The sequence below is a fragment of the Mycteria americana genome, chromosome 1 (genome assembly GCF_035582795.1).
Source record: "Mycteria americana isolate JAX WOST 10 ecotype Jacksonville Zoo and Gardens chromosome 1, USCA_MyAme_1.0, whole genome shotgun sequence".
NCBI classification, from domain to species: Eukaryota; Metazoa; Chordata; class Aves; order Ciconiiformes; family Ciconiidae; genus Mycteria; species Mycteria americana.
In genome coordinates this window covers 69,059,066-69,085,886 of record NC_134365.1, presented here as the reverse complement: position 1 = coordinate 69,085,886, position 26,821 = coordinate 69,059,066, and the positions used below count along the sequence as shown (strand labels likewise).

General features: G+C 37.4%; 1 protein-coding gene across 3 annotated transcripts in view; it reads right to left on the bottom strand.

Annotated features, from left to right (window-relative positions):
- The window catches only part of ERC1 (ELKS/RAB6-interacting/CAST family member 1), a 315,343-nt gene that overhangs the window by 142,657 nt on the left and 145,865 nt on the right, over positions 1-26,821 (bottom strand). The window lies entirely within an intron of this gene.

The window sequence follows — 26,821 nt, the reverse complement described above, 5'->3', positions numbered from 1 at the left end:
CCAGAGCATGCTTCCCGTCAGCTCCAGCGCCGGGCAGCTGGACTGGGGAAGAGTGGAACCCTCAAGTACCATCACTTCGTTTGCAGAAGGTCACCAACACCAAACTCATCCTCAAGTGTTACCCTCAGCTGTTAATTCAGACAAAAGAATGCTTCATTTTGCTCATTACCATTAACCTAAATGTAGAAATTTCTGAAACAAAAACCTTAATTATTGTTTGGTATAAACTATTAATCAAAAGATGCACCTGCCCTCTTGTGATGATACAGTATGTGCTATGTAGAAATCTTTTCACTGTTCATCCACACATGTACATATAAAAAATGCAGACATTTAATAGCCCGTTTTGCTTTGGGTACCACTCAATCTAATGTAAGGAAAATAGAAGGATCAAAAGGAAAAACTAATGAAACATGACTTGAATATAGAGGACTACCTACAAGATCTAGGCAATCTGTTTCCAGAAGTAAAACTATTTCTTTTCAACCTCAAGTTCTACTTGTTTACTAGATATTTTGAGGGATTTCCTATCCTTTCTTTTTACAGAAACAAGACAGAGCAAGTAAGAACAAACTATTTCAGAAAGCGTGCATAATTTCCTTTTCACTTGCATCTATGAATTATTTTTGATGATCCTGGCAACTACCATTGCCTACAGACAGGGTTTGGCCTTTCTGGGCATTAAGACACATGGAGTATTGAATCTAATTACAGACCCTTTAATCTCAACCTCCTGACCACAGAGAACTTAAGTCTAAACTTTTAGTCCAATCAAAACAAAACAGGCTAGCTTTGCTTCCTCAGCCCTTTTCTCCATAATTATATCTGGAGTTTGGATTTTGGAATAAAAGACAGATTCTTCGGTCGCAAGATTTCCCCAAAACATCATGCAAGTAGTAGAGACGGCTCTTTAATTTACTGTTTAGAAAGCAGAACGATATACTAGCTTCCTATCTGGTATGTTATCCACACAGAGAGGGATGAATGTTTCTTCTGTATTTCAGAAATACTTTTAGAACAGATCACAAACAACTCTGATTGCTTTAATATTTTCTTCAGAACTCATAACAAAAGTATGATCAAGAACATATCTCTTTGCGATATATATGTTCAAATTAAGTGGCATATGGCTAGTCAGTGCTTTGCGTTCTTCCAAAAAAATGTAGGTTCAACACTGAGCTCTTCTTTTTGCCATGTAAGCCAAATGGAGCTAGGAAAATTGCAAAGACAGCAATTTTTCCTTGGTGCTAAACAAACTTCTATTAGTGTGAAAAAGTGCTGATGGCCTCCAGAGACCAAGAAAAAAAGGAAAGTCCTTTTCTGATGATGTTAAAAAATTATTGGCATACTTAACTACCTTGTCCAACAGTTACAGCTGATTTGAGTCAGGATGCTTTTTAAACACAACCAGTATAATTGTGAAGTTGTTCTAACCCAGTGCTGCACACTGGCAATGGGCACACTGCCCAGTTTGAAAGCAGACTTGTTCAGTGATTAAACAACTTATTGGAAATATTATGTTGGCACCAATTCAGCTTGTACACTACACGGTTCTATCTGTCCAATAAAACAAACATAGGAAGTACAGCTAAGTTAACGCAGAAAATTAAAATATGTCAGCCCAACACATTCAATCCCACATGAGAATTCTTATTCAACTTCTAAATTAAAATTACGGGAATTACTTATTTTTTATAAACCTGCAAACCTAGATTTCCTTGTTGGGAAACTGGTCTGTATTACTGTAATCTACTGGTTAGATAAGAGACAACAATATTAATAAAGCCACAACCCTCATCAGAGCATGTCTGAGGTAGATCATGTCCCGCATGGTCCAAAATATCTTCAAACAAAATATGTATTTCAAAGAAAGGAGTAATTATAAGGATATATACAATTGACATCCACCTTCTCATGTCTGAACCAAAATTAACGTCTTTCTAATATATTAGGTAGATATTCTGAGACAGACTCAAGCTTTCCTAAAGCAGTTTAAAGATGGAAGTCTTGAAATTACCTAGTACTTGTAATACTCAGATCAATCCTCATAACTATCATATTGTTTGGAAACTTGAATTCATGTGCAGGATAAAACTATCACTCTGTACCTTTGATGTCAAAAAGCTACAAAAATTGGGCAATAAACCTTTCAAATGATACAGGTATCTACAGTATTACCTAAATTTCCCCAACTGTTTAACTATATAAACTGAGGTCACGTGAAACTTGAAATCTGTAAATCTAAAAGGCTTGCAGTCATTTGATGCATGAAAACACATCTTATCTATCTCAATGCCCATGGTACCAAATGATAATTCTCACTTTTACAATACTTCATGCAGATAATCATGTAAAAGGTTTAGCACATACAAGCCCAGAGCCCTTGAACTTCGCACCATGAAAGTTCTGTGAAACTGTAAAGAATCCATACTGTGATTCTGTAAAGAATCCTCTTTCTTCTGTCAGATAACTTTCAGTCTTCAAAGCCAGAGAACCACATTTTTATACATATAAACAATATTAAAAATATTAAAAAATATACACACACATTTTTAATATCAACAGGCCTCAACAGCTCGATTAATAGGAATCGCCCAAATCACTGCTCAATAAGACGGTATTTTGAACACTGAAATACTACTGATGATTGTTACAGAACAATTTCATCTTCACACCACCACTGAACAATGTACAGAACTGGATCACATACTGAACTGGAAGAATAAAATAAAATACAGAAAGTATGCACCTTAAGCAAGCACACTGCAACTGGTACATTCTATGAGGAGACAGCCAAGAGGAAAATAAAGATTTGTCATAATGTATGTGCACAAGGAAGCTAATTAGGACTGCAGAAAGAAACACAGCTCTGGAATTCCCTTACTTTGAGAGCTTCATTTCGTAAACTTAACGTTCTTTTAACTCTTTTGAATGCAATTACACATATATATAGCACATAACCCAGTCAAAGGGATAGTAAGGTTTTAAAGAAATCCTTCATCTGTAAGAGTAGTTTTATTAAAACTGAAAAAACTGCACAAGATTAAAGACAGCAAAAAGAGAATGGATTAATTATGATGGCAACAGTGTAGAGATTTACGAGTGTTTTCTAGAAAGCATTAGTGTTAGTATGTACAGCAACTGAGTAAACACCAATCTGCAATGTGCACGTGGAATTCTCATCATAAAATAAAGAGCACATGAATTTCTGAGAGATACAAAACATTAAATATTACTATAAATACATCTTCCTACTGAAACATCTTTTTTAAATGGGACGACAGAGAGAGAAAGAATGCTGTTGATTCTAATAAAAATTGGAGAGCCAGTTCATGTTCAATGACATACAGCTTTAAAGCAGGATATCACTGGAACCAACAGAAACAATTACAAAACTAACAAAAGCAAAACTACCTCATCTCAGAAGACGTTTATTCTCAGAGTCACCCTCAAATCAAATAATAAAAAATGTTCTAGTCACACATAAAAGAAGAAAAATCTAATGAGAATGTTTATTATGTTGAGTTATAGTGAAGAATCCCACTCATTTTAGAGATAACAATTTCTTTTGCATTTCTTAATAGCAATTTTCACATAATTACTTTTTTTGAGGTACGGCTCCTAAAAAATGTAGCACTCAAATGTGAAAAATCTTTTCCATTGCTTAGAATCTTTCTCCATTTCACAGTATGTCATGCCAAGTACTGTTACAATGGAATATATTAGAGAAAAGGAAGTAGAATCCAAATCAGGCTTCTGATTCAAAAGAATAAACCCCAAAGTCTTTTAGCTAAAGACAGGCCAAGATTTTCAGACTTAATCATTTCACATCCTTTGATTCTGGGTGCTCAATTTAAGCCATATGCCTGCTGAAAAAAAATGTAAGATTTCTCAGTCTGGACACTAAAAATAACTATTAATTCCTATGACTTTATCCTTTTTTTAATGAAACAAAGCTGCATCACTTAAAAAAAGCCACACCTTTCCACTTCTCTATGAAATTATTGAATTTCCAGTGATGAGGTACAGCCAAACACCATGGGGAATGAATTAAAATAATTACAATAAGTAATAAAAATGTTCAAATGAGAAGATTTCACATTTTAAAATAATTTTAAAAAAGGAAGATGAATATAGGCAATAGAAAACCAGTGGACCATCAAGCATTCCTGAAAAGTCACTTTGTTACCTACAAGTCCTTTGTAAGAGTTTTCCTCCCTAATAAGATTAATTGCTTTATAGGCCCTATTATTTATTAAGGCTTTTATGAAATTAATTTTTTTTGTACTAACATGAATATTTTTTGCATTTTCATACTAATCTCATTATCTTTTACTGTAATGCACATCAGCATATATAACTGTTAATTCTTTCCTCATATGGATTTTCATGCTACATGTTAATGTAACGTCATTATCGTCATCTGGTTATCTTCTCTGGCATAATTTCAGATGTTCTTCTTGTAAAATAAAAGGTGACAAAATGTTAACTGAAAATATGCATAAGTTAATTTGAATTTATAATTATATTTTAATATATTTTTCCTTCACAGTTATACGCCTAACACACAACAGTGTTTTTATAAGTATACATTTACAATGCATTCAAAGCACCACAGAAGCTTACCTGCAAGATAAAATGTATACTCACATAGTATATTTCCTAATGAATACAAACACTAAGAAAAAATATACAGATCTTGTGCACAGGTATAGAAACAGCCTGTTTTATTCATCTGACTTAGGTACTCAGAAAATATTTCTATGTGTCAGTCAGCCATGTCAGAAAGATTGTTTAGCTCGATCCTTCATTGACGTAGCATTACCACCACCCACAGGACAGTCTTGCTGCAGCTACTAATCCTGATGGGCAGATGAACTTCATTTGCTTTAAAGCACACTTTGCTCCTCAACGTAAGTTAAACTGATGCAATAGTCAATGTTACTGAAAAAAACTGCAAAGAAAACCATATGCAATGAAGTAATATATTATCTAGTTTAAAATTGCCAATGTGCCTTGTATTATGAAATATTAGATTCTAGAATGTATAATACAGAATCATAGAATATCTCAAGTTGGAAGGGACCCATAAGGATCATCGAGTCCAACTGCCTGCTTCTTGCAGGACTACCTAAAACTAAACCATATGACTAAGAGCGTCATCCAGATGCTCCTTGAACTCTGACAGGCTTAGTGCCGTGACCACTTCCCTGGGGAGCCTGTTCCAGTGACCGACCACCCTCTCAGTGAAGAACCTTTTCCTAGTGTCCAGCCTGAACTTCCCCTGACACAGCTTCATTCCATTTCCTCGTGTCCTGTCACTGGTCACCAGAGAGAAGAGATCAGCACCTCCTCCTCCGCTGCCCCCCTTGAAGAAGTTGATATCATTGCTTCAGACCTCAAAGCACTTTGTAGTCCGAAGAGGCACAGAGGAGTACATTTATTCACTTGTGGAATGAAATGGAGAAGCCATCTGAAAGACTGTAATACTACAGCAATTTAGGTCAGAACCCAAAACACACTATAATGGGAAAAAATTCCGGAAGGAGATGCTGGAAGGCAGGAAACAATCAGCTAAGTTGTCCAGACCTTTATTAGCAGTCTTGTTCACTAATGATTAGATGGGTGAGAAAAAAAGTAAATATTTACCGTAAAAAAATCAACAACATCAACACAATGGGATGCTAGTGGTCTGAGTTGGATTGATTTAAAACTCACAGGAAAGGGACCAACTTACTACATTACCCCCACCATTTCCGTCATCACTTCTTTGTTTTTAAGGTCTTCCCCACCGAATATTTTAGCTGGCCATATCCTTAACCTTAACTTACAAATTTAAAAGATCATAAACACAGTCACATAGTTTCTGGGTTGGGTTTTGGGTTGGGTTCTTTTCTTCTTTTTTTTTGTAGTTTTGGTACACAAAGAAAAACATTTACATTCTGGGAAGTAGAACAGAAGGCAGCCAAGGAGAAACCCTTCCCAAAAATGTTACTTTGTTCTGAAAATAAGAAAAACCCCTGTTGTGAAAGGTTTTGCTTTAGCTTTAGCTTGCTCAAAACTCACTTCACCTTACCAGTGGTTGATCACCAAACCATGGAGAATGATGGCAGCGTTTGGAAAGCCTAATTGCTTAACCTCAAGAAAAAGAAAGTGATGAAAGGAAGCTAAATAAGTGATGAAGGAAACAGGACTGACCACATCACACAGTCCCATCACCACAACTGGGTGTCTGATTGACAGTCAAAGGAAAGTTGCCAAAGGTTGAACAAAGTTCCCTGTCTTACACATTGAAAAATTAGGATCAGGGGAGTTACACACTGCTGAAGATCTACATGGAATTCAGTATGGCTGGATTTATTTCTTTTAGAACATTAAGCATTATCCGGGCCTCTTCCTTTGCTTTGTTGGGCTCTACCTAGCAATGCCAGCTTCTTAAGTAGCTTGTCACTATTCTTCAACATTATACTGAGGTCAAAAAACGGTGCATTAAATTACTAAGTAAAAGAAACAATAATTTCATTATGCTTTTGAAACATCTTGGTTTAATATTACTGCCTCTGTTGCACTTTGCATAGAAGCTAAAAGACCAATCAACATACTTTCAATGAGTTGCTCTTGTTCGGATGCACAGCTGGCAAACTCCAGCACTCAGTTACCTCTTCTGCTTGTGAGCCTCTCCTCCCACAATCTCTCATCATTTTGTTGCTCTGTTCCTTGCTGTTCTGTGCCATGTATATGACAAGGTAACATATGCCAATGAAAATATTAACAGACCCTGAAAATTTAACTGGTCTGCTGTATGAGTCAAGAAGTCCCACAGTGGCTTTAAGAGATGGGGAGGGTGGACTTCATTTCCTGAATCTAGGAAACTTTGATTTTTAAAAACAAAGTGTGTGTTCAGATCAGCACTGGAGGGGGCAAGGGGTGAAGACTAGAAAGGCTATGGGAAACCAGCTTGCCCCAAATTTTAGGAACAGGAGCCTAATGGTGTCTGACTCAAGAGGTGTGGAAGTCAAAGGCTAGAAGCAGATCTCAACTCTACACCGGTCATTGTCTTTCCTCAGTGTTAAGAATTATCTGCATGATATCAATGCATACTTCCCGATGCAGCAGCACATTAGCCAGCACATCCCTCACTCTATCTAAAATAACGTTAAGATTTTCTTCCAGAAACAGCTGAGGGGAAGATACGGGAAAGGGGAGCACATGGCATATGAATCTAGAAACTCAATATAATAAAAAAAAATTTAACCCAAACCATCCTACCATTTAGAAACATCTCAAAGAAACCCCATCACATGACCCATTAGCAATACATAAAGTTTATAGACAATGAATTTCAAGTAGTGAGGTGGCACAAGTTATTAACGTTACATGGCATGTTTAATGAGAGGATATTAGCAAGTCCTAACTAGAAACAGCTATCAGCCTGCACTACAGATAATTGCACTAACCGACTACCTTTAAACATAATTTCTTTAGGAGTAACTAAAGGCCTTCAAACTCAGGTCCAAGCTTCTCTGAGGTAAAATATGTCAATTGTCAAACACAACAACCTCCCACATTTGGCCATACGATGCATAATTCTAGGTTAATACAATTGTTTTTTAAGTTTTTTCTCTTCTTGTATTAATCTCTCTGATTCAGTCTAGCAGAAGACCAAGAAATATAATCAAAACCACACACGCTAAATCTGAATGCTACAGGTGCTTCCCCTGTGAAATGTTATTTCTCAGCGATCAGTAGGGAACACACATTTATGGAAACAATTTTCCTCATGATAGAGTGAAATGATGTGGCATCAACAGTCAGTGAATTTAGAGAAAGGTACATAATAAATACATTAACAGAAAGAGAAACCTAACTAAGGATGAGAAGCACATGTCTCAAATGCATGCTCTAAGCACTACCAAACTAATCTATTTCCAGGAAAATAGACTAATTTTTTCCTTCAATCCCTTGATTGAACAAAACCAGAACAAATGAGGCTACTCTCCAGTCACGAAGCAGTAGCCCAATTACACACACACAGTGGTGAAGTCAAACGCTGTTGTCTTAGTATTCTCAAAAAAATTGGAAGAAAAAAAAGGTGCCTTAACCAACTGGCTAAAATTGAGGGATTAACAGCAGAGATTAACAGAAGTGTCTTCATTTTAGTGCAACAAGTCCATATCAAATTAAGCAAACCAAAGGTTCGTTTTCAGACAGGGCCAGATACAACATACTAAAACCAAGACACTCTAAAAACGTCAGGTAAACATCTATAGCACCTCATGTTTTCACTAATCTATAATTCCAGTTTTGTAGATATAATCCACTACGCCTATTCAGCCCACTAATGTGCAGCTAAAAAAACCCTAATAAAAAGAATGTGCAGCTTCCCAACTATTTAAAATCTCCACATCTATTTACTAGGAAGCAAGTTTTGTGATGAAAATAATGAATAGGTTACCATAATTTCATAACTGATGTCAAATTCAAAATCAGGCTTCAGAGATTAAATATCAAATTAATTATATGGCAAGTTCTGTAATTAGTTTTGAAAGCTGACAGCAATTGAACTAGAAAAGAAACCTTTAACCTTAAAATCTTGCAACCTTTAGTTTTTATTGAGCATTAAAAATACAAACTCAAGGTGAACTCTGAAATAAATCTGTTAGATAATAATATGGGTGTTCCTTTCTTAAGAAAAATACTAATGCTTTAAGGACCTTAATAAAAGCATTCAGTAGTTTAACAAATAAGTTTGTTCTGTTGTATTTTTTCTTCTGCTTTTGTTAATTGAGCAAACAGATGCAAAGCCAAAAATGACATTTATAAAATGGCTGATTAGGCCTCAATGTGGATTCCTTCTCCCTGCAACACGCTGGGTTAGTTGAATTTGGCCCTAACAGTGTGGGAAGAAGTCCCAAGGGTGCTGTTCTTTTTACCTTTAACTCCAGTGCACAAGCCAACGGCCCTGTGAACAGATCACACACAGCCAGTCACTCTCTGCTCAAGAGACCTGCACCATTTGGCTGAAAAAAGTATTTTCTAAACAGCAATAAAATCTTCCTTATGAATGGCATTTTATTGAGGTTTCAGAGGGTATTTTTGTGATCTGAGATCACACATGTCTCTCTCAACTGCAGTCCCACTAGCCAGAAAAGAAAACAAATCACAATACAGCAGTTGTTTTCTTTCATACGGGTATGCAATCTTTTCATTCCTTCTAGAATAATACCTGATACAACCAATAATTAAAAGAAAAATCGAATGTAAAAATCAGCCATTGAAACAAAACCAAAAATGAAATATAATGCAAGGAGAACAAAATTTTAAAAGCAAAGCACTTAAGAATCATGCTAGAGTAGCTTATGTTCGCCTCACAGCATATACTGAACAAGCTATCAAGAGAGAATAGTCCTCTTCTAAAAATTTACAAAAATTTGGGATAACAGTTATTATCCTGTCATTTTGAAATAGCATATGTTAAAGAATCAAGATCCATCTTATGCTTTCAAGCTGACAGCTACTGAAAATCCAGTCTTCAGCAAAAGGTATTAAACCGAGCAGTTGCCAAGGACAAAAAAGAAAGCACAGGGAATGCACCAACTCAGTGGAAGAGGATTTCTGATACAAAAGAAAAACATGCACGAGAACATTGAGAGTCTTGCTCTAAGAAAAGGATGTGAGGACAGTGATGCTAGCAGCATCAGTCTGAAAAAATATAAACCAGTCCATTTCAGGGCTAAAAGCCTGATGATTTTATGTTGCTGAGACGCCCAAATAAAAAACTTACATAATTTAGCTTATCTCCTTAAAAACAAAATTGTTTTCAAGAAGAATCTTTCAAACAGATTCTCTCAATAGATGTGAATGGAAAAGTGTTTACCCTGCTAGCTATAAAGAAGCTGTACCAAATCTGATCCAAAGCTGGCCACTCCCAGAGACTATACTGGGAAAAGTATGCACAAGGATGGGGTTGACTGAAAAGCAACGTTATCACGCTCATCAAACTGTACCTTGCTACAGCATCTTCATTATCATGAGAATCTGAGATGGGAAGTATACAGCTCTATTTTGGTATCCACGGGGTGAGACCAATTTCTGGTAACGAATGCAGGCCACAATGTCTCTCAGAAAGGCATGTTTGGCATATTTCTTTCGGGTGCTTAGCAAACAGATTTATTAAGAGGTATCTCCTCTTATGAAACACATTCTGTAGCACTGGGTTTGACAGCTCACATCAGGTTAATATGAAGAGTGCCTACTGAGATGATTTGTTACAGACTTTTGACTGCCTGGAAAATGGGGGACAGCAGCATTATTTGTAATAAATATACCACAGAGAGGGCTGAACCTCCTATCTAAATAGTGCAGATGGCTTAGTTCCTCCTTCTCTGACATAGCTGTAATGCTGTCTTCTCTGTCTGTCAGCTGTAGGACTCCAGAATACAGCTAGGAATACTTTGCAAGTTGAGGGAACGCCACTGGGTTTCTGAAGAACTCAGTGAGTGTTGCAAGCAACATTTATGACTATCTCTTCATCGGACATTTCTGTAATAGCCTTGGTAATGTGCATGGACAAGGTTACCGGCTTACGCATTTGAGGAGGGATTTCTACCATTTCACAGTAAGTGGATCTGCTACAGAACTAGTAAGTATGTTCATGAGTATTTTGAATAAATATATCTTTTTTTAACACATTCTGAAGGAGCACAGAAAAAAAAAATCCGGTGACAAGATGCCCCATGTTTCAGACATCTGAAATATACTCTCGCTGATACCCTCAGTGATTACAAAGTTCATTAAATTATCTCCAGTTCAGAGTATCTACTGAGGAAGATTAATTCTTTATCTATACAACTGCACTACTCCAATGAACTAGTTTTTATTTGGTGACCTTGAGACAAATGAGGCAAAATTAAGATTTTAATTGAGCTGATCCCCTTACCAGGGCAACTGCCTTGCTGTAGCCTGTCACTGAGATATTTTCTGCCTCCCTTCAATGAATTAATCTTCCAAGTAATTGGGGAACACTCCTAATCTTTAGGAAAGATAACAACAGCCTTTGCTATCAAGAAAAATATTCCTAACAGGAATCTCATATATTTTTCTATAAATTATCTGTCTTTTTATATGAAGACATACATTGCAGGTTGAGAGATATTAAGCGTTGAAAATCTTATCAAGAATTACTGATGCTATGGTCAAAACAGGATACAGAAAGACAAGAGGAGAGTTCCAGTCTCCTTCTGTTTTGAAATAAAATTTCTCTACCTAAAATTCAAAAAGCATCCTCCACTATTCCAAGATGCAGAAGAAAACACACTCCTTCCTCTTTGGAATTTTCAAGAAATCAACTGAAATCCCTTTAAAGGTTTTGGTGGGGTTTTTTGCTGTTGATTGCTTTCTGCTTGTGCAGACAGGCGTAAGGAAGAATGTAGCAGTGTATAGACTCTTTAAACTAATTAAAAAAATTAAAAAGCCATGTTGCTTTAATCAAACTCAGTATCTCTTGGCTCAAGATTAGATTTTCCTTGCAGATATTTGCAAACTAGTAAGATGTATTTATGTCCATTTAAAAAAAAAAAAAAAGATAAAAAGATAAAAATGGATCTGGGGAAGATTGCATCTGTAATGGAAAAGTACTAGCAATTCATATGTGCTCCCAAAACTGTTTCAGTCCCTCTGAAGGAGAGAAGACAACAAGCTGATCTGCCAAGAATTTACCCCTGATGCGCTCTTCCATGGTAAACCGCAGCTTTCCTCAGAGGTGACCTTCCAGGTCTTCACAAGACACGCCACTGAGACCAGCAAGTGGCATGAATTGCTCTAGTTTCATAGGTCGATAGCTTTTTATAGGTCTGATAGTCTTATAGCACTGATACCCAAGGCTCCTTTCTGGACTTCCCAAAACAAGGGCACAAGAACATCAAGAAACCTTCACTGCTGGTGCTAAGTTTCAGTTTTAGAGGCACTGAGGAAATCTTTGGTTCTGACCAGGGTGCATGAGGAGACTGAGGGATGGCAGGAGTCCAGTTTGGATGGGATCTGAACTGCAGCTACCACAAGGCAAAATTTTTTTGCCTCAGGAGGTGTTTATTCTGAGGAAAATAAACTTAAAGTTGATAGTGAGAATGGTTCTGAGTTTGGGTATCTGCTGTTTCTTTATAGACACAGAAAAGAAGTAACTTTTAGGAAAATTTAATGCATTCAACAAGAGTCTGATGTACCTGTACAAGTAAGTGTGGGAAATTTAACCAAAACAGATGATGCTATCAAAAGCCTCACAACATAATTTAGGAGAAAAAATAGAGTAAGTTGGGAATAGCATGTACTTACCCCTTCTATTTAACGTCAACCAACACAGGAATACTTTAAAATGATCTTCCAAATTTTTGGCTGTTGTTCACACTATAAGGTTTTTGCCCAAGTTACAGTAATGTTTGAAGCTTTAAGTATTTAAAAATACAAAGCAGACTCCTTCAGCTACGTTTCAGCTGTCATTTGTTCACGTGATCCAAGCATACTCAAAAAGAACATGGAAATAAGCAGTCAAAGGAAACAAACTGTCAAAAACTGTGTGCCATGCCCCATTTCTTTGAGCAAAGACATCTGCATATTCCATATTAAAATGTGAAATCTGTGCTGAAAGCAAGAGATACGAGAAAGGGAAGAAGGCATGTCGTAAACTAAGGAGTAAAAAACAACAGTTATTTGCATCTCACTGATAACCTTTATATAATGCCACTGCATGGTCTCTACAAAAACTATGCCTATAACTTATAATGTAGGGAACAGTCCCTTTGATTGTGAGATATGATCATGAAACATTTCTTTAAGAAGACATTACATAAAATGTTGCAGTTATTACATAAGTGTTGTACTCCAAATGCACCAGAAAAATCCATTTTTTTTCACATTCCGAGTCAGTGGCCACTTTTGCAGTATAAAGCGTCATTTTGCAGTAGCCTAATAAAGTTTTTACTAGTAAGTTCGTTTAATGCTCTCTCCCAGTTTTTTCATACAGGATGGCCTAAAAGTAAATGATGAGAAAGAAAAAAAGATTTTCTGTGCAAGGTGCAAGAGAACAGGGAGCAAGCAAGCAGTGCTAAAAGAAAAGACACCTTATGTTTATTAATGAGGTATCAATCCTTTAAAATATGTTGACATGTCAAATACTGAAAAAGTGTTTGCTCTTATACCCTTTATATATACTGCTAGAAGGAGTTAGTAATAATAATAACAATAATAGTAATAATAATAATAAAGATTTATTTCTAAACTGTTTATTCAGGTCTCTATGTGGTATTACTAACATTCTGCTGGTATTATCTATGCAAAGCGAAAAATTACACACTGAAAAGTGAATTAAATGTGCATATCTATCTAGTAGTTGGCTATAAGTTAACAACATTAATGCTGTTATTTATTTGGTACAATTACCTGAGGAATTCAGGCACATCCAACAAACCTAAGAATCCTACCAACTGAAAATTCAAAAATTAAACAGAATACACTTTTTTTTTAAACATTGCAGACTAAAGGAACTAAGTGAGCATATAATGCAGATTATTACAGAGTAAGGCAGGCCAGCCTAGAGAAAGAACCAAACAACACTGAACACAATATTGGTAAAAGAGAAAATGTATGACACGAGATGCCCCCAAAAGAATGTATTTTCAAAGATACAGCATCCGCACTGAAGCCTGCGTGGCTAAGATTCTTTAGCCTTACATATACTTGTAGGGTAAAGTTGCATTATGTCACCTCTCTTTTAGTTCCCAGCATGTGGGACTTCATCAAACATGGCATGAACAACTCCAGACATTAAAAAAGCAAGGGGCAGTTTGCAGACAATCTGAGTTTTGCTGGCATTCAGAACGGAAACAATCTGGTCAGTGCTATTAGTGCCAGTGGGACTGATAAAGCTACAAGTTGGACTGATGCTGAAAGCTAAGGAAGAGAACATATGCTTTTCAGAGTTACCATCTGGTGAGCTACCGTAAATCCACGGCTTTGAGAAGTCAGAAGTTTACATGCTAGGAGGGAGCTGAGCAACACAGGGGAATAGGAACTAGCAGGAAAGCAGCCTCAATTTTCCGTTGGATTGGCACCTTTTGCGATCTTTTGTCAAGGCTGGCACTGAGCACACTGGCTTGGCAACTGCCAGTTGTTGGCAGCTGTAATTTCTAGGGCCAAATGAGGCTCTTCTGGTCTATCTACAGAGAGTATTTTGCAACTCAAATTTCTAATTCTTTCTCACTCTTGGTTTTTTAAAAAGGAGATAGGTTACTTGTAATGATCAAGTTCATTCCAGGATGCTTGAAAGAAGGATGCTGGAACTGAATGACTCCAACCCCACTGCCACCCCAAAACTACCATGATGCTTGGTTCCAGTTTCTATCAAATCTGTTCACTATTGTAAATAGATACATAATAATGTTCCATGTAAAAACACTTTACTTTGAACTGAGTATGCTGAGTCACTAAAGGGATAGGTGGCACTTAACCCCTTAGAGCTAGGAATTAATTAGCCAGTCATGAACAGAAAGTGACAACTGGAAATATTTTCTTCTCCAAGGAAGTGAAAAAACATTTCTTTTAATTAAGAATAACGGCCTATCTGCTGGATAAGAAGGAAATGAAGTAAGTTTCTGAGAGCATGATTAAATCTGTCTGAATTACCTGAGGTACTTCAAGAATAAGACTGGCTAGAAAAGCTGACATATTCCAGCATGAAAGGGGCCTTCCATTGTTTGCAAATGAAGAACATGTTATGCAGAAGGAGGGAATACTTGACTACACCACCCTGTCAGGACAATGAAATGGAAGAGAGCCATAGAATAGAAAGGAAAAGGGGAAAAAAAGAGCTTACCAATTTAATCTTAGCATAAGAATGTTAAGCATGTTTTTATCTTGCAATATCTGTAATAGCCTACTTGGGATTTTATGAATAAGCAATTTTATTTTCATTTTAGAGTAATGTGATTAAGAGTGATTTCAAATTAATTGACTGATAGCAATAGGAGTGTGCACTGAATGTATAAACTGTATGACTGTAAAAAATCTCTATGCTTATCTAGCATATTTTTTCATTCAAAAGATGAGAAATTATTTGCAGAGAAGATTCACAGGCCAGTTAGGAAAGCTGGTTTCACAGGAATCAGGATGAAAAATATTAGCTAGCGGCCAGTGGTAATAAGAAATGCTCTCAATTTTATGAGTAAAGTACTGAAAGGCACATCTGAAACACAAGCGTTCCAATGCCCTCATCTCAGGCAGTGAAGTCACCTTGTGTGCAGGTCAAAAATGGAACTTGATCTTCACAAGAAACACAAGAACAAAAGGTAGCGTTTCAATTTAGTCACAGGTGCAGGCTAAACACACGAGGAGTAATTTCCTAGCCAGCTGAAAATCTCACAGCAGAAACACGTTCTGCCTCAACAGGGCAGCTGAGAAGATGCAGAGTCAAGTATGCTCTATTTTATTTGCCCACAGCCTGAGCAAGAGAAAGGATGTGACAAAAAGGGATGTGAATACTGCAAATGGAAAATGGTTCTTTCAACCCAAATGACAAGGCATAACAGCACACCTGGTAACTGCAGATGTAGAGTAGCAAACCCCCACCCTGTCGAATCTAAGGTCCCTGTCCCAGTCTAAGCCCTCAGCCAGCAAGGGAAGCTTACAGAGGGCATATAGAAAACCACAGGAAAACAGAGATAATTTCCAATTTTATCTTCTCTGATTCTATTAACAGCAATAAGGTTTGAGAGCATCTATGTTTGGGGACGGGGAGGAAGGGGACTGTTGTCCTCAGGCATTACATGTGTATAAAGGCAACATTAGAAATCTTGAAAGAAAAACGTAGGTAAAATTATTATTTATGAAAGGACAAGCCTATTAATACCACACTGACACATATCATAGTGATGCATTATCCCAGAAAGCAGCAATTCTTGGGGCTTTTTAAAATTGTCTAAAAACTGAGAATATAAGTAGAAATTTGCAAGAAATAAAAGTGCAGTGGACCCCCCCCCCATATTTTTCTTACTTTTTTGTTTTTTTACAGCTGTAGTGCTATAAAATAACATTAAATAATTTTTTTTATCCTGTTTTTCAAGGTCAATATTATGCAGCAAATTCTTACCAAACCCACACAAAAATTGTAGAGTTTGTCCTAGAATACTGATTAGAACCATGGAGTAATTTTGGTTGGAGGGATCTCTGAAGGTCACCTGGTTCAATCCCCTGCTCAAAACAAGGCCAAATTAGAGCAGGTTGCTCATAGCTTTGTTCAGATGAGTTTTGAATATCTCCGGTGATGGACTCCTCAGCCTCTCTGGGCACCTCTTTCTGTATCTGACTACCATCACTGTGAATTTTTCCCACCAATTATCTCATTGGAACTTAGATTGGAATGTGTTGCAGTTTGTAACTGTTGCCCCTCAACCTTTTACTGAACGCCTCTGAGAAGAGTCTGGCTCTTTCTCCTCTGGATCATCCTATTAGATAGCTGAAAGACCACAGTATGATCTCCCATGAGGCTTCTCTTCCTAGGCTTGAACACACCCAGTTCTCTCTGCCCCTCCTTGTACGTCATGTGCCGAAGCACCTAGTCATCTCACCAGCCTGCCTGCTGGACTCGCTCCGTTATCCCAATGTCTTTCTTGGAAGCTCCAAACAAGACGTAGTATTACAGATGCAGCCTCACAGGTGTCAAGCAGAGGGAAACAACCACTTCTCTTGACCTGCTAGCTGTGCTTCTGCTAATACAGCCCAGGATGCATTTGGCTTTCTTCACAGTTGACTCAAGTTCAACTTGTCCTCAGCTACCCCTTGGTCCTCCTCTATAAACCAGCCTTCTAACCAGTTGGCCCTCAAGCCAGTACAGATGGGGGGGTTATTCAATCCAGGTGCAGAGCTTTGCAGCTTGCCTTTATTGAACTTCATGAGGCTTCTGCCAGTTCATTTCTCCAGCCTGTCAAGGTCACCCTAAATAGGAGCCCTGCCCTCCAGCATATACTCCCCATAACCACTTCCCTCAGTTTGCTATCATCCATGAAATTTTTGAAGGTGTATTGTGTCTCATCATCCACATCATTAAAAAGACATTAAACAGTGCTGATTCCCCTCTGAGCCAGTCATCTCATCACTGAAGGCAATCAGGTTGGTCAGGCATGATTTGCCCTTGTAAATCCATACTGGCTGTTTTGTATCAGCTTCTTGTCCTTCAGGTGCTTGGAGATGGCTTTCAGGAGGATCTGCTCCAAAAACTTCCCAGCAGCTGGAGTTCTACTGACTGGCCTGCAACTCCCTGGATCCCCCTTCTCATCATTCTTGAAGATGGGTGTGATGTTTGCCAGTCACGAGGATCTTTCCCTGACAGCCACGAGCTTTTGAAGATGATAGCAAGAGACCTCACTATGACATCAGCTGGCTCCCTCAGGAACCTTGTATGTACCTGATCTGATTCCATCAATCTGCATATTTCTAATTTCTTCAAATGGTCTGTAACTTGGTCTTCCACCTCTGTGGGTAATGCTTCACTCCTGCAGACTCTGCCACTACGCTCAGGGATCTGAAAGGAGTCCTTATCAGTAAAAAAGGAGGAAAAGAAGCTACTGAGCTCCTCATCCTTTTCAGTGATCTTTGGGAAAGGTCTCCTGCCCAAATGAGTTCTCTGTAACTATCATACTATTGCTGAGTCCAGGGTCTGTTAAAGCTTTTGGTACTGTCAGTTATGGAAATGTTTGCACCAAGACTATTTTACCATAGACACATAAATTCACTGTCTGTTCCTATACCTACCTGGCTTTTAGAGTTTTAATAGAAATAAAAATCTAGCCATTTTGGGGGATAAATTTTTACACAGAACTTAGCCATTAAAGAAGAAAAATAACCTTCAGATTTTATTCCTTTGACTAAATGTGATGTGACACACATGGGTTAGTCAAAATGTTTAGTGTTGCATGCAGTTGAAATAATAATTTCAGTTAATCTTCTGATGACCTGCCAGATAATTTGTTAACTTTGGGATATATTAACATAAAGACACTTTTAAAATGTATTCTAAATAATGTTGTATTTTGATGTTTCAAATAGTATGGTAAAAAGACATCTTTTTTGTTATATCTGAAAAAAGCAAATTTTGAGGGATTCCTCTAATCTCTCAGAGCATTCAACACGGAGATCTTCAAATTTCCCAGCATACTGCTGACATACAAACACCCCCCCCCCAGTGCCATATCCAGTCATGTGTCTTTCTAACGCTACCTCAGTTCCAATTCCCACAGGAAAGCTGCATGCTTTGTGAATACATGTACTGAAAACAAAGCAATAACACAAAAAGAAAAACAACTCATCAGTGTCTCATGTAATTACATTAATTTCAGCAGATAATAGGAAAGAAATCAGATCATGCGAGACTGCAGAAAAGTGAGAATTCTGAGATGATGTACAGCTGTGCATAATTTTGCTTTGTTAAGATGTAGTGAAATGAGGCAAGAAAAGAGGACCTTTGACAGAAAAGCTACAGATTCCACTTCACACTGAGGAAGAAAGCTCTGATAATCACTATATCTAAAGCAAATTTGAAACTATGCCAATGACCTGTTTTAAGGAAAACCACAGTTCTATTTTGTGCCCTACTCATCACCACCCAACCTTCACAGCCAAGAAGTCTGATGCCTTCATTTCTTCCTTTCCCCACTATCATCTTGTGGATGCCTTACTTCTCACTCACAAGGAATAGACAACTGTTACAAGCAGAGTACTTTTTAACATAAAGAATGCCATAAAGCCATTTTTGCTCTAAGTAGAATTAAAGGAAAAATATATTAAATAGAAAACAACTATTAGAGGTTGTTATTTTTTAGAGATGACCACGGAAATTTAAATGGAAACTTCTTTGAACTCAATGTCTGGCTCTGCTGAGCTAAAACTAACCACTGCTGACTCAACATGCTTGAAATTTTTATCATTTCCTCATGTGGTTAATAACCAGAACGGTGGCAGAATGAAGACCAGAGTCTCCTGAAGGTACAGAACTAAAGAGCCAGCCACACTTCCAGTGAAATTTCTCCTGACAGCCCAGGCACTTTCTCAGTACTCAGATACACAGCTTCCTGGAGATATAGTATATGGCGCAGCGTATAAAGATATTTCCATCACAATGGAAAACCCACAGGTACCACAGACTATATGCCTGCAACGAAGTACTCCGATTTTTTCTTTTTTTTTTTTTTTTAATAATTATTGAATAGTATCCCGAGTTTCCTGTATTTGCTTAATTTTCTATGCAATATTATCTGTCGTTTTCTTATAGAAGGATGATATGTTTTAAATATTTCTTTGTTGGTTAGATGTGTTCTTTTTAACATAAATTTAGGACTCTGGAAAAAGGACTGAAATAATCCCCTCAGATTTAGTATTTTGTTTTTACTTTGATTTTATAAGGCTACACTTGAGTTGCTACACTGACATTCAATTTTACATGGACACTCATAGCAGAGACTTTTATCTGGATTCATGCCACCAGCCTGCATTCATCTAATCACCAAGCCACTTTGCTGTGCAGAAATAAGGTTTACAGTATTTTTTTATTACTGCCTGCTGCATGAAATTCTCTTTGGTATAGGAAAAAAAATCCAGAAAACTTATTTCTCTTAAGATCTGGATTACTTGCTTCAAAAGGTGGCAGACAGTACCATTAACCACGTGATGTAAACTATTAGAAAATCTGACAGTAGAAAGCAGGACACTAAAAGACAAGCCTCCTGCGGGAGGCCTCCTGTCCTACAGTTCCAGCTACTTTTCCATGCCAGTGCTGTGCTACAAAGACAAATTGTTGATAAATAGCATGTTCAACATTATTCAGCAGATAAGATATAAATAACGGTGATAAATTAAAGCTAAATGCAAAAAAACCCCAAAAAATTGAATCAGTTAAGCTGTTTGTTACCCAATTTGAAGCTAGAAATCTTGCTTTTGCTTTATCAATATAGCTCATTCTTTCCTTGAAAAGTATGCAGTTCCTCACTATAGCACCTGATTGTGTCAGTCTTGTTATCTTTTTCCATCTCAGCTTTTGTTACATGTATACATAAGAACCACTTAAAAGAACTGTAGCATATGACTGTGGTATTTTTCTATTTTTTTCACTGCTGCAGGTAATGACCCCCAGAATAGTGTTATTTGGCTTGTTACTCTTGAACTCAGCATTGGAAAGTTCTTTATGTAAAGCTGTCATCAGAGATGCTCAGCAAAATGCCTTATGGAAAACTGCTTTAATCCCCATGCCTTCCAAGTCTATTTTATTTACTGTGAATCAGTATGACATCCACGCTAGGCCCTTAGACTTCTGAGCAGTAAGTACATGTCATAATAGCAACAGTGACTCAGTTTACGCTATTACGTTCTGATTCGCCGAGTTTATCAACAGGAGAGAGATGATGAAAGCTTAACAGACAGCTCGGAAAATTCAGAGGTTTTGCACTGATTACAGTAAGCAAAGCTGTTCTTGATGAGAACAGATATAACTCAAAGTATTTCTTCCTGTTTCTGCAAGACAGACATAGCTAACACATTTTTTCACATATTCAGTTCTTTTCCAGGAAGACACATTTGCTTTGATGTCTGGAAAAAATAACTGCTTTACACCAGTAAGAGAAAAATAAAGTTATGGCTCCCATAGTAGCTTCTAATGTAGAATGTAACTTCAGAGAACAGCTATTTCTTCATACGTTGCAGGTAACGGTAATTAGGCAAACACTGAAATGCATAGGAAACAAAACGAGTGGTGCTGCAACCCCTGTAATTTTCCTGCTTGTCCTTAGGAGAATCTTTTCATTATGTTTCTGGCCAGCAGGGATTTTGTAGTTCCAAGAGCAGTCATTCCACCTATTCCCTTACACTCTTGATTTATTTTAACAAATATATGAAAACCTTAGCAACTAGCCATAATAGTAATCAATTAAAAAAATGACAAAAAATTTAAAAAAAAATAATCAATAAACACACTAAGAAACTATGAGAACAGAATGGACAATCTCTTTAATGTCTTATCAGAAAACTCTTCAAAGATCCTAACACTTGGCCACCTCAAACCACAGTCATATCTTCTCTAGCCAAATGTTACAATATGCTCTAGACGACAGAAATAAAAGTTACGGTTACATTGTTTGGGGAAAGAGAAATCATGCAGGTCTCTGAAAAAACACACCCAAACCACACCCTAAAAATGGTTCTCCCTCTTGTTCATCACAAATTCTAGCATTGGTGCAGGTATTGATAAAAACCTATAGCCATATGGATTGAAGCAGAAATATCTTTGACAGATGGATTCTATAGCATTTAGGACTTTATGGGCCAGACAAAGCACATCAAACTCCACTCAGGGTGGCAACCGGCAAACAGACTACCCAACAGAAGTCCTGTTCATGCAAGAAAAGACACTGTGTATATTTCAGAGGACAACGCTCACCGGGAAGAAAAGCTTCCTGGCAGTTCTGTTCTCTGATCTGAAAAAAGAGGGTCATTCAAGGACAGCCCTCCTCTCCCCAACAATTACAAGTATGCCAGTACGACGCACTGAATATGGAAGGTATTGATGGACAACAACATGATTAACTTCCAATCTTTTTCCAGTTTGTGGGAGGAAGGAAAATACGCAGCCAAGGCCACAAGTGCAACGTCTGTGCCAAACCAAGGTCAGAACGCCGACACAATTTAAAGGCGTCAGCAGCATCGCAGCATCATGGGATTCCATTCACCACCACATTTTTCACAGTGTTAATCAGGAATAGAAAAGCCGGATGTTGGTTGATAACTCAGAACTTTAGCCATTAAATAGCGGCTTTCTGGGCAAAGACACTGCCTGAAACAATTATAATCATTCCTTCATCGGGAGTCACGGACGCTTTCTACAAACAGACTTTATCAGCAAAGACTAGAATACAAAATGGTTCCAGAGCCTTTTAAAGGCAACTGGGGGTCATTAGATCATGTACTCTGACTTGTATTACGTAGGCCATAGACATTTACTCCTAGCTACTCTACTGAAATCCCAAAATCTATGTTTAGCAACTGCTTTTAAAATATAAAAATAAAATATTGAGCCATGGCTGAACAACTTCAAAAGATGTTGTATCTCGGTAAGGTTTTTTCAGTAGTTTATCACTTTGTGCCTTCAACAAATTTACCCTCTTGCTAATTTATTTATCTTTAACCCTCAGTCCTTGGTTCTTTCTGACAGCACAATACACTCAAACTGCACCAAAACTAGTTCTGCAACATCACTACAAGGTTTCAAACACAGATGCAATGATAAAAATCCAACAGGTAAAGTATGGATGACTAGTATTTTAAAGGAACTGGTTTTGCACTCAACAGCATGTATCAGAGCATATGGCTCATGTTCTATCTTTTTTCTTCTTGAAGTAACAGATAAAACCAATAATATTTAAACTGTCTTGCTTCACCTTCCTGTTCCTGTAGTTTTTTTTCCTTGAAAGGCTTCATTGGTAAGTCTTCCTCCTTCTTCCCAGTGCATTAAACATTGATTTACAGTGGTTTGATATAAATTCTTTCCTTCAAGTACAAGTTTCTTCTAAATGTGTCCCCTATCCAACCCATCCTCCTACACAGACTTAACCAAATCTCTGACCTTTTATTTTGTAGATCATGTAATCTGATGTGCAATCTTCTGAGAGATCTCGATTTTAGCTGAATAGACAATAGTCTTATAAACATCCTTATTAAAAGTGAATACTGACCTTGAGGTGAGGCTGAAGCAAGCAGCAAATCCAGGAAGGAGATGCGAAAGAAAAAGAGTTAGAGTTTGTGAAAAAAGTGTCCAGAGATAAGGCAGTTCAAGAATACAGACAAAACAAGCAGATCTAAATCAGGTAATGACACACAGACACACAATCCTTCACAAACACAAAGAGTTGCATGTTTTATAGACATAAAATAAATAAAATTTTAAAAAAAGAAAAAAAAAGGACATTTATATTAGATTACACCATTTCACTTAGAGGCAACTTTCTGTAGAGAATATAGTCTCTAACACATAACAGTTCTTGGGAAAGGGGAATAAGCCAACTGTAGAAAACTCTGGATTTACATCACATCACCAGCAAGTATCCTCCTTCCAGGATTCTAACAAACATTTTGAAAATGTGGAGTTTGACTATTGAGATGAACCCTAATGTGTTCATTTATGCCATCTGCTGGGGCTTATTTTCTCTCCTCATGGAGATAAAAGACACTTTTTTTTTTTTTTTTTTTTTACTTTTCCTGCAGACGACCCAAACTCGTCAAAAGGGAATAGAAGGGAGAAAAACCCCAACCATGGAGTAGTCTTCAAGACCTGAAGACTTTTCAAAGCTAAAAGTTCATCTTTCTTAATTCTGACATTGAAGTCACCCTTCCAAAGACAAACCAAAAAAGCATCTGCCTCTTGTTCCTGCACTGTTGCTGTCTTAATTCTCCCATAGAAGGTGCAATCTAAAACCAATAATGACCAAACAGGCATATCTTTGACAGTTCTCTCCAACATTGTTCAACAGCAGGATTGACCAAGACAAAATGCTGGAGTTCCCTGTATAACATGAGGTCCCATAGGTTCATTATTGCTTTTTTTTCAAGTATCTCCAATATCTTTTCATAGGCATCTGCTGTCAATTTCACTGATAACAGCAATGTAAGTCAACAAGGAGCCACAAATACAGATCTTTTTCATCTGATTTTAAACTTTATTCTTTTTCAGTCAACAGAAGAGAAGAAAAGTAAATGTCTTGCTGTCCAAAGTGGCAATTTGGCTTCTACAACATATGTTGTACTTCTCCCATAGCAAAATTTCACTCTAAAAAGGCAGGATATGGTCTGGAGAAAAATATTTCCATAGGACAGGTTAACTGCTATATGCTTTATTACTCTTGGTATATGGAACCGTGTATATGAAATGTGAAGTCCTTATATCTGGCATAGATTTTACAAACAACAATGGAGGATACTGAATTTGTATAAGCAGCAGTTTCAGAGCGAGGTACAGCTAAGAAGTGTCTTGTTGGTCTGTAACAGATAAACTAGCGTAAAGATACTTTTCTTTGGCTTTTAAACTAACATTCTTCAAATCAGGTTCTTCAAGGACAGCTGCTGTAAAGGCTGTGTTATTTGGGGATTTCGGGAAAGATGAGACTTGCAAAATGCCAAATACCACATCTTGGTGTTTGATCCTGAAGTAAGTTATAACGTTCTAAAAGCCTCAGTTAATTAATCTAGAAAAGCATGTAACTAACAATTCTGACTGAAATCCAAGAGTACACTCTCTAAGCTGAGCTGCAGAACTACGACTGGTCAAACAAATTTAACAAAAGGGAACAAAAAAGTGAAAATAAATGCTTGGTTAGATATGGGAATAAATAAGGTAAGGGGAAAAAAGCCTGTCTTTTTTATGACTGTTATTGAATACAGATTATGAAAGTTTAAGACTTCTCATTTTGTGTTTTAGGGATGCTTTGTAGTTCCCGGTTCTATTATAATGATATTGTGATATTGTTTCTTCAGCTTAACAGTGAAAAAAAATACAGGCTAGACTTCAGGATAGCCCTGTAGAATTTGACTGAACCACACTTCTTTCAAGTGCTATTAAAGGTAGCTTCTTTTGCTGGCACAAGATGAAGGCAAAACAGTACCTGAGATGCTATGCTGAGGTCACTCGCATTTTTATGTACGCTACAGAAGTATTATTTAGCCAGCTGCACAGGATTTGAATGGAGAATAATTATTGCTACATCTTCACTTTGTTATGGAATAAATTCTTTCTTCCAAAGAAAAATACATTTTAATTGTAAGGTGTAATTGCTAGCCCCTTTTTCAACGTTTCTTTACAGGGGTTCAAAATATTTTTTTAAAATGTGGATTTTTAGAATAATCATAATATTTATCCAAACAAAAATGAGGAATATATCTGCAAGCACATTAAAATTAGAAAAAACCTAGAACTGTGCTATTACTCAAACTAAAACCGAGGCAGACACCTGAAATTGCCAGCTATTAGGAAGTCAGTGGAGATCTGCTAGAGACTGGAGGTGAAGCCTCCGTGCACGGGGCTACATCAGTGAAATTGAGCAGAGGAGCGCAGCAAGCATCTGCCCCAGGAAGCAGCCCCAAGCAAGCAGGATCAGATACATACCGAGACATGCTCATTACAGAGCAAATCATTTTTAGTTTGCGCTATTTCCCTTCGAGCAAGAACACACACTTGCAGCATTCCTTACAAGATCCAGCAGCAGCGCTTCTGCCCAGCCCCATTAACTGCGTACTCTGATGCAACAGTCACACAGGGAGACAAAACAACTGTAACACCAAATGGTAGTCTTGGAGAAATCCATTAGCTTTTCAAATGCCATCTCCTTAATTTTAAAGATATAGCCGACTTAAATCTGATCTTAAATCAATCTTGGCGAGATGTAAACACTTTAGTATTTTAATTAAGAAACATGTATATATTTAAAAAGCTGTTGATTATTCCAGCTATAATTTTTTCCACATGCTTGTATATTATAAGGAGTGGAATGAGTCTGCTACATTAGTCTCAGATGTACTTAGGGAGAAGTTTAGGTAACGTTTCTAGTCAACCTTTGAATTCCACTTGTTCGACAGTGAGTGATTGTGTATATTTACTACTTTGTTGCTCCTTCAAAGTAGTCTGACAGGGATTAATACGCACTTGATCTTCCTTGTGTCAGTCAAAGCAGAAAGGCTATTTATGTTTACCACTTCTGACACCTTTTCTGGGTAAAAAGAATGATGGCTGGTCTTTTCCTTTCTTTTTAGTTGATGTTTAGAGGGATGGAAAGAGATGGAGAGACAGAGAGAGGGAAGGTTTGTGTGTGCATCCATGCACACATGCATGCACTGATCCAAGAGCACAAACATGACCACAGATGGCCATGGAGCACTAAAGTTGTTATTTCACTGGCTTACTGGCGGTTACTGGATTTTCCTTTTGTTCTTACTGTACTCAAAGACAAGGTAAGGATCCGCCACTTTCATTTTTACTGTATCAGTTGTATAAAAGGGGTTTTTTGGTGGTGACTGAAACAAAGCTACAAGACAGCTTTTGAAGAGATGTAGTCAAGGCAGGTAGCAATGAAACCCTGATATGCAGACGAGGCTCATTATTTACATAATTTTCTTTCTCCTCTGATTTTATAATTACTTTAATTTTATCATAGCTCTTACACTCTACCGATCTAGCAGTTGAATTGGGAGATATTTGCTAAATAAAACCCATCACTGCTACAATGCAGGCAGAGTATATATCATCAGATGACAACTCCTATATTCATTACAGATAATAGACTTAGGCGTGAGAGGGAATGCTTGATAACCACCTTGACTTAATGACAAAAACAAACAGGACTTTAACGCCACAGGAAATTTGGCAGGAAAAGAAGCCTTCAAAAAAGTTCACAATCAGTGCCTCTCAATACTCATAAGTATTTCTCTAGTGTAAAGTCCTTCTTGGAGGATCCAAGATCAGATCCTTGGTCTTGGAATAGTAGATAAACCAATGCTTTCAGCTCATTGCTGAATTTAACAAAGGAGACAGTCTGTACTCAGGTCCATAGAGATGAATCACTCTGTTTAATAGCGTCAGTCCTGCCTGCTTGAACATGGAAATAATACTAGGGCAAGGACCCAGGCTTAGGTGGTTCAATGATGGGATAACACAGCAAGCTCATTCACCAAAGCCTGCACCAGCCCTGACCTCTCACCGTGTCAAGGGCTGGACTAACTGGGGTTCTTTGACCTGTTTTTTTTT